Below are 8,329 nucleotides of genomic sequence, written 5' to 3'. Positions count from 1 at the left end.
TCGCAGATGATGCTGTAATTTACCGTCTAGTAAGGTCATCCGAAGACCAGTATCAGCTGCAAAGCGATTTAGAAAATATTGCTGTATGGTGTGTCAGGTGGCAGTTGACGCTAAATAACGAAAAGTGTGAGATGATCCACATGAGTTCCAAAAGAAATCCGTTGGAATTCGATTACTCGATAAATAGTACAATTCTCAAGGCTGTCAATTCAACTAAGTACCTGGGTGTTAAAATTACGAAGAACTCCAGTTGGAAGGACCACATAGATAATATTGTCGGGAAGGCGAGCCAAAGGTTGCGTTTCATTGGCAGGACACTTAGAAGATGCAACAAGTCCACTAAAGAGACAGCTTACACTACACTCGTTAGTCCTCTGTTAGAATATTGCTGCGCGGTGTGGGATCCTTACCAGGTGGGATTGACGGAGGACATCTAAAGGATGCAAAAAAGGGCAGCTCGTTTTGTATTATCGCGTTATAGGGGAGAGAGTGTGGCAGATATGATACACGAGTTGGGATGGAAGTCATAACAGCATAGACTATTTTCCGCGCGGCGAGACCTTTTTACGAAATTTCAGTCACCAACTTTCTCTTCCGAATGCGAAAATATTTTGTTGAGCCCAACCTACATAGGTAGGAATGATCATCAAAATAAAATAAGAGAAATCAGTGCTCGAACAGAAAGGTTTAGGTGTTCGTTTTTCCCGCTCGCTGTTCGGGAGTGGAATAGTAGAGAGATAGTATGATTGAGAATCGATGAACCCTCTGCCAAGCACTTAAATGTGAATTGAAGAGTAGTCATGTAGATGTAGATGTAGATGTAGGTGCCTGTTGTATTCAATCTTGATGCAATTTCTGTGTTTCATCAACACTCTGAACGTCCACAGATTACAGAATGCTTCCAGATGTGCTTCGGAAACTACTACTGGTCTTCCAGGAATCGATCGAAGCGTAGACTGTTTGAGACATTACTCCAATCGAGAAAAGTCTGCTAGGTGCCTGTTTTATTCAATCTTGACACAATTTACGTGTTTCCTCAAAACTCTGAAGGTCCACAGATTACAGAATGCCTCCAGTTATGCTTCGGAAACTACTACTCGTCTTCCAGTGAACTATCAAAGCGTAGACACTTTGAGATATTACTCCCATGGAAAAAAGCCCACATGGTGATTGTTGTATTAAATGCTGATGCATTTTCTGTATTTCATCAACTCTCTGAAGGTCCACAGATTTCAGAAAGCCTCCAGATGTGCTTCGGCAACTACTACTGGTCTTCCAGGGAACGATCAAAACGTAGACAGTTTGACACATTACTCCCATGGAGAAACGTCCGCATGGTGCCTGTTGTAGTCAATCCTGATGCAATTTCTGTGTTTCATCAACACTCTGAAGGTCCACAGATTACAGAATGACTCCACATGGGCTTCGGAAACTACAACTGGTCTTACAGGAATCGATCATAACGTAGACAGTTTGAGACATTAATCCCATGTAGAAAAGACGGCATGGTGCCTGTTGTATTCAATCCCGATGTAATTTCTGTGTTTCATCAACACTCTGAAGGTCCACAGATTACAGAATGTCTCCAGATGTGCTAAGGAAACTTCTACTGGTCTACAAGGAATCGATCAAAACGAAGACAGTTTGAGACATTATTCCCATGCAGAAAAGTCCTCATCGTGCCACTTGTATTCAATCCCGATGCAATTTCTGTGTTTGATCAACACTCTGACGGTGGACAGAATGCAGAATGCCTCCAGATGGGCATCGGAAACTACTACTGGTCTTCCAGGAATCGATCAAAGCGTAGTCAGTTTGAGACATTAGTCCAATGGAGAAAAGTCCGCATGGTGCCTGTTGTATTCAATCCTGAATCAATATCTGCGTTTCATTAAACCTCTGGAGGTATACAGACTAATGAATGCCTCTAGATGTGCTTCGGAAACTTATACTGGCTTTCCAGGAATCAATCAAAGCGTAGACGATTTGAGACATCACAAACCATGGAGAAACGTCGGCATGGTGACTATTGTATTCAATCCCGATGCAATTTCTGTGTTTTATCAACACACTGAAAGTCACACAGATAACAGAATGCCTCCACATGGGCTTCTAAAACTACTACTGGTCTTCCAGGAATCGATCAAAGCGTAGGCAGTTTGAGACATTACTCCCACGGAGAAAAGTCCGCAAGGTGCCTGTTGTATTAAATCCCGATGCTATTTCTGTGTTTCATCAACAATCTGAGTATCCAGTGATTATAGAATGAATCCAGATGTGCTTCGGAAACTACCACTGGTCTTGCAGGAATCGATCAAATCGTAGAGAGTTTGAGACATTAATCCCATGTATATACGTCCACATGGTGCATGTTCTATTAAATTCCGATGCATTTTCTGTATTTCATGAACACTCTCAAGGTCCACAGTTTTCAGAAATCCTCCAGATGTGCTTCGGAAACTACTACTGGACTTCCAGGGAACAATCAAAGCGAAGACAATTTGAGACATTACTCCCATGGAGAAAAGTCCTCTTGGTGATTGTTGTATGCAATCCCGATGCAATTTCTGTGTTTCATCACCACTCTGAAGCTCCACAGATTGCAGAATGCCTCCACATGTGCTTAGAAAACTACTACTGGCTTCCAGGAATCGATCAAGGCGTATACTGTTTGAGACATTACTCCCATGGAGGAAAGATAGCATGGTGCCTGCTGTATTCAATCCCGAGGCAATTTCTGTGTTTCATCAACACTCTGAAGAGCCAAGATTACAGAATGTCTCGAGATGTGCTTCGGAAACTACTACAGGTCTTCCAGAATTCAATCAAACCGTAGACCTTTTGAGACGTTACACCCATGGAGAAAAGTCTGCATAGTGCCTGTTGTATTCAATCCCGATGCATATTCTGTGTTTCATCAACACTCTGAAGGTCCACAGACTACAGAATACCTCCATATGAGCTTGGGACACTACGGGTCTTCCAGAAATCGATCAAAACGGGGACACTATGACAAATTACTCCCATGGAGAAAAGTCCGCACGGAGCATATTCTATTCAATCCCGATGCAATTTCTGTTTCAACAACACTCTGAAGGTCCACAGATTACAGAATGCCTCCAGATATGCTTCGGAAACTACTACAGGTCTTCCAGAAATCGATCTAAACGTAGACAGTTTGAAACATAATTCCCATGTAGAAAAGTCTGCATGGTGCCCGTTGTATTCAATCCCGATGCAATTTCTGTGTTTGATCAACACTCTGAAGATAGACAGATTCAGAATGCATCCAGATGTGCTTCGGAAACTACTACTGGTTTTCCTGTAATCGATCAAATCGTAGTCTGTTTGAGACATTAATCCCATGAAGATAAGTCCACATGGTGCCAGTCCTATTAAATGCCGATGCAATTTCTGCGTTTCATCAACTCTCTGAAGGTCCACAGATTACAGAATGCCTCCAGATGTCCTTTGGAAACTACTACTTGTCTTCCAGAAATCGATCAAAACGTAAACAGTTTGAAACATTATTCCCATGGAGAAAAGTCCGCATTGTGCCTCTTGTATTCAATCCCGATGCAATTTCTGTGTTTCATCAAGACTCTTAAGGTAGACAGATTACAGAATGCATCCAGATGAGCTTCGGAAACTACTACTGGTCTTCGAGAAATCGATCAAAACGTAAACAGTTTGAAACATTATTCCCACGGAGATAAGACGTCATGGTGCCTGTTGTATTCAATCCCGATGCCATTTCTGTGTTTCATCAACACTCTGAGGTAGACAGATTACAGAATGCATCCAGATGTGCTTCGGAAACTACTACTGGTCTTCCTGTAATCCATCAAAGCGTTGTCAGTTTCAGACATTACTCTAATGGAGAAAAGTCCGCATGGTGTCTGTTGTATTAAATCCCGATGCAATTTATGTGTTTCATTAACACTCTGAATGTCCTCAGATTACAGAATGCCTCCAGATGTGCTTCGGAAGCTACTACTAGTCATCCAGAATTCGATCAAAAGGTAGACAGTTCGAGACATTACTCTTACGGAGAAAAGTCCGCATGGTGCCTGTTGTATTCAATTCCGATGCAATTTCTGTGTATTGTGAACACTCAGAAGGTCCACAGATTACAGAATGCCTAGCAGATGTTCTTTGGAAACTACTACTGGTCTTCCAGTAATCGATCAAAAACGTAGACAGTTGTAGACATTACTCCCATGGATAAACGTCCGCATGGAGCATGTTGTATTAAATCCCGATGCAATTTATGTGTTTCATAAACACTCTGAATGTCCTCAGATTACAGAATGCCTACAGATGTGCTTCAGAAGCTACTAATATTCTTCCAGAATTCGATCAAAACGTAGACAGTTTGAGACATTACTCCCATGGAGAAAAGTCCACATGGTGCCTTTTGTATTTGATTCCGATGCAGTTTCTGTGTTTCAGCAGCACTCTGAGGGTACACAAATTACAGAATGGTTCCAGATGTGCTTACGAAACTACTACTGGTCTTCCACGACTCGATCAAATCGTAGACAGTTTAGACATTAATCCCATGGAGAAAGGTCTACATGGTGCCTGTTGTCTTCGATCCCGGTGCAATTTCTCTGTTTCATCAACACTCTGAAGGTCCACAGGTTACAGAAGTTCTACAGAAGTGATTCGGAAAAACTACTTTTCTACCAATAATCGATCAAATCGTAGACAATTTGAGACATTAATCCCATGGAGAAAAGTCCGTATGGTGCCTGTTGTATTCAATCCCGATGCAATAAATGTGTTTCATCAACAATCTGAAAGTCCAGAGGTGCTTCGGAAACTACTACTGGTCTTGCAGAATTCGATCAAACCGTAGGCAGTTTAAGACATTACTGCCATGGAAAAAGTTCGCATGGTGCATGATGTATTCAATCCCGATGTAATTTCTGTGTTTCATCAACACACTGAAGGTCCACGGATTACAGAATGCCTCCAGAACTGTTTTGGAAAAAATACTTCTCTTCCAATAATCGATCAAGGCGTAGACAATTTGAGACATTACACCCATGGAGAAAATTCCTCATGGTGCCTGTTCTAATCAATATTGATGCAATTTCTGTGTTTCATTAACACTCTGAATGTCCACAGATTACAGAATGACTCCAGATGAGCTTCGGATACTACTACTGGTCTTCCAGAAATCGATCAAAACGTAGAAAGTTCGAGACATTACTCCCATGGGGAAAAGTGGGCATGGTGACTGTTGTAATCAATCAAAATGCAATTTTTGTGTTTCACCAACACTCTGAAGGTCCACAGATTACAGAATGCCTCCAGATGGGCTTCGGATACTACTACTCGTCTTCCAGGAATCTAACAAAGCGTAGACAGTTTGTGACATTACTACCATCGCGAAAAGTTGGTTTGGTGCCTTTTGTATTCAATCTCGATGAAATTTCTGTGTTTCATCAACACTCTGAAGGTCCACAGATTACAGAATGCCTCCAGATATGCTTCGGATACTGCAACTGGGCTGCCAGGAATCGATCAAAACGTAGTCAGTTTGAGACATTACTCCCGTTTACGAAATTCGGCATGCTGCCTGTTGTATTGAATCCCGATGCAATTTCTGTATTTCATCAACAGTCTGCACTTCCACAGATTACAGAATGACTCCAGATGAGCTTCGGATACTACTACGGGTCTCCCAGGAATCGATCAAAGCGTCGAAAGTTTGAGACGTTACTCCTATGGAGAAAGTCGGCATGGTGACTGTTGTAATCAATCCCCATGCAATTTCTGTGTTTTATCAACACTCTGAAGGTCCACAGATTACAGAATGTATAAAGATGTGCTTCGGATACTACTACTGGTCTTCAAGAAATCGATCAAAACGTAGATAGATCGAGACACTACTCCCATGGGGAAAAGTCGGCATGGTGACTATTGTAATCAATCAAAATGCAATTTCTGTGTTTCACCAACACTCTGAAGGTCCACAGATTACAGAATGCCTCCAGATGGGCTTCGGATACTACTACTCGTCTTCCAGGAATCTAACAAAGCGTAGACAGTTTGTGACATTACTACCATCGCGAAAAGTTGGTTTGGTGCCTTTTGTATTCAATCTCGATGAAATTTCTGTGTTTAATCAACACTCTGAACGTCCACAGATTACAGAATGACTCCAGATGAGCTTCGGCTACCACTACTGGTCTCCCAGCAATCGATCAAAGCGTCGAAAGTTTGAGACCTTACTCCTATGGATAAAAGTCGGCACGGTGCCTGTTGAATTCAATCCCGTTGCAATTTCTGTATTTCATGAACACTCTGAAAGTCTACAGATTACAGAATGCCTCCAGATGTGCTTCGGATACTACTACTGATATTCCAGGAATCGATCAAATCCTAGACAGTACGAGACATTACTGACAGGGGAAAAGTCAGCATGGTACCTGTACTGATCAATGCAGTTGCAGTTTCTATGTTTCATCAACACTCTGAAGGTCTACAGATTACAGAATGCCTCCAGATGTGCTTCGGATACTACTACTGGTCTTAGAGGAATCGATCAAAGCGTGGGCATTATGAGACATTCCTACCATGGAGAAAGTCGGCATGGTGCCTGTTGTATTCATTGTCGATAAAATTTCTGTGTTTCATCAACACTCTAAGAGTCTACAGATTACAGAATGACTCCAGATGTGCTTCGGATACTACTACTGGTATTCCAGGAATCGATCAAATCGTAGACAGTTGGAGACATTACTCCCATGGGGAAAAGTCGGCATGGTGCCTGTTGTAATCAATCCCAATGCAATTTCTGTTTTTCATCAACACTCTGAAAGTCCACAGATTACAGAATGACTCCAGATGTGCTTCGGATACTATTTCTGTTCTTCCAGGAATCGATCATTGCGTAGACAGTTTGAGACACTACTACCATGGAGATAAGTCGGCATGGTAAATGCTCTGATCAATCCTGATGCAGTCTCTGTGTTTCATCAACACTCTGAAGGTCTACAGATTACAGAATGCCTCCATAGGAGGTTTTGATACTTCTACAGGTCTCCCAGGAATCAATCAAAGTGTAGACAGTTCGAGACTTTACACCCATGGAGAAAAGTCGGCATGGTGCCTGTTGTAATCAATCCCGATGCAATTTCTGTGTTTCATCAACACTCTGAAGGTCTACAGATTACAGAATGCCTCCAGGCGTGCTTCGGATACTTGTATCCCAGGAATCAATCAAAGCGTCGACAGTTTGAGACATTCCTCCCATGGAGAAAAGTCGGCATTGTGACTCTTGTATTCAATCCCGATGCAATTTCTATGTTTCATCAACATTCTGAACGTCCACAGATTACAGAATGCCTCCAGATGTGCTTCGAATACTACTACTGGTCTTCCAAGGATCGATCAAAGCGTCGAAAGTTTGAGACCTTACTCCTATGGAGAAAAGTCGTTACGGTGGCTGTTGTATTCAATCCCGTTGCAATTTCTGTATTTCATGAACACTCTGAAGGTCCACAGACCACAGAATGCCTCCAGATGTGCTCGGATACAACTACTGGTCTCAGATTAACCGATCAAAGCGTAGACCGTATGAGACATTACTACCATGGAGAATATTCGGCAATGTGCCTGATGTATTCAATCTCGATGAAATTTGTGTGTTTCATCAACGCTCGGTATGTCCAGATATTACAGAATGCCTACAGATGTGCTTCGGATACTACTACTGGTCTCCCAGGAATCGATCGAAGCGTTGAAAGTTTGAGACCTTACTCCAATGGAGAAGAGTCGTAACGGGGCCTGTTCTATTCAATCCCGTTGCAATTTGTGTGCCTCATCTACCCTCTGAAGGTCCACAGATTACAGAATGCCTCCAGATGTACTTCGGATACTATTACTGGTCTTCCAGGAATCGATGAAAGCGTAGATAGCTTGAGACATTACTGGCACGGAGAAAAGTCGGCATGGTGATTGTTGTATTCAATGTCGATGAAATTTCTGTGTTTCATCAACACTCTGAAGGTGTTCAGATTACAGAATGCGTCCAGATGTGCTTCGGATACTACTACTGGACTCCCAGGAATACATCAAAGCGTAGACAGTTTGAGACGTTACTCCCATGGGGAATAGTCGGCATGGTACCTGTTCTGATCAATCCCGATGCAGTTTCTGTGTTTCACCAACACTCTGAAGTTCTACAGATTACAGAATGCCTCATTATGTACTTCGGATACTTCTACTGGTCTCATTGGAATCGATCAAAGCGTCGAAAGTCTGTGACATTACTTATATGGAGAAAAGTCGGCACGGTGCCTGTTGTATTCAATCC

The sequence above is a fragment of the Schistocerca gregaria genome, chromosome 8 (assembly GCF_023897955.1).
Source record: "Schistocerca gregaria isolate iqSchGreg1 chromosome 8, iqSchGreg1.2, whole genome shotgun sequence".
Lineage (NCBI taxonomy): Eukaryota > Metazoa > Arthropoda > Insecta > Orthoptera > Acrididae > Schistocerca > Schistocerca gregaria.
Note: the sequence above shows the minus strand (reverse complement) of the source record.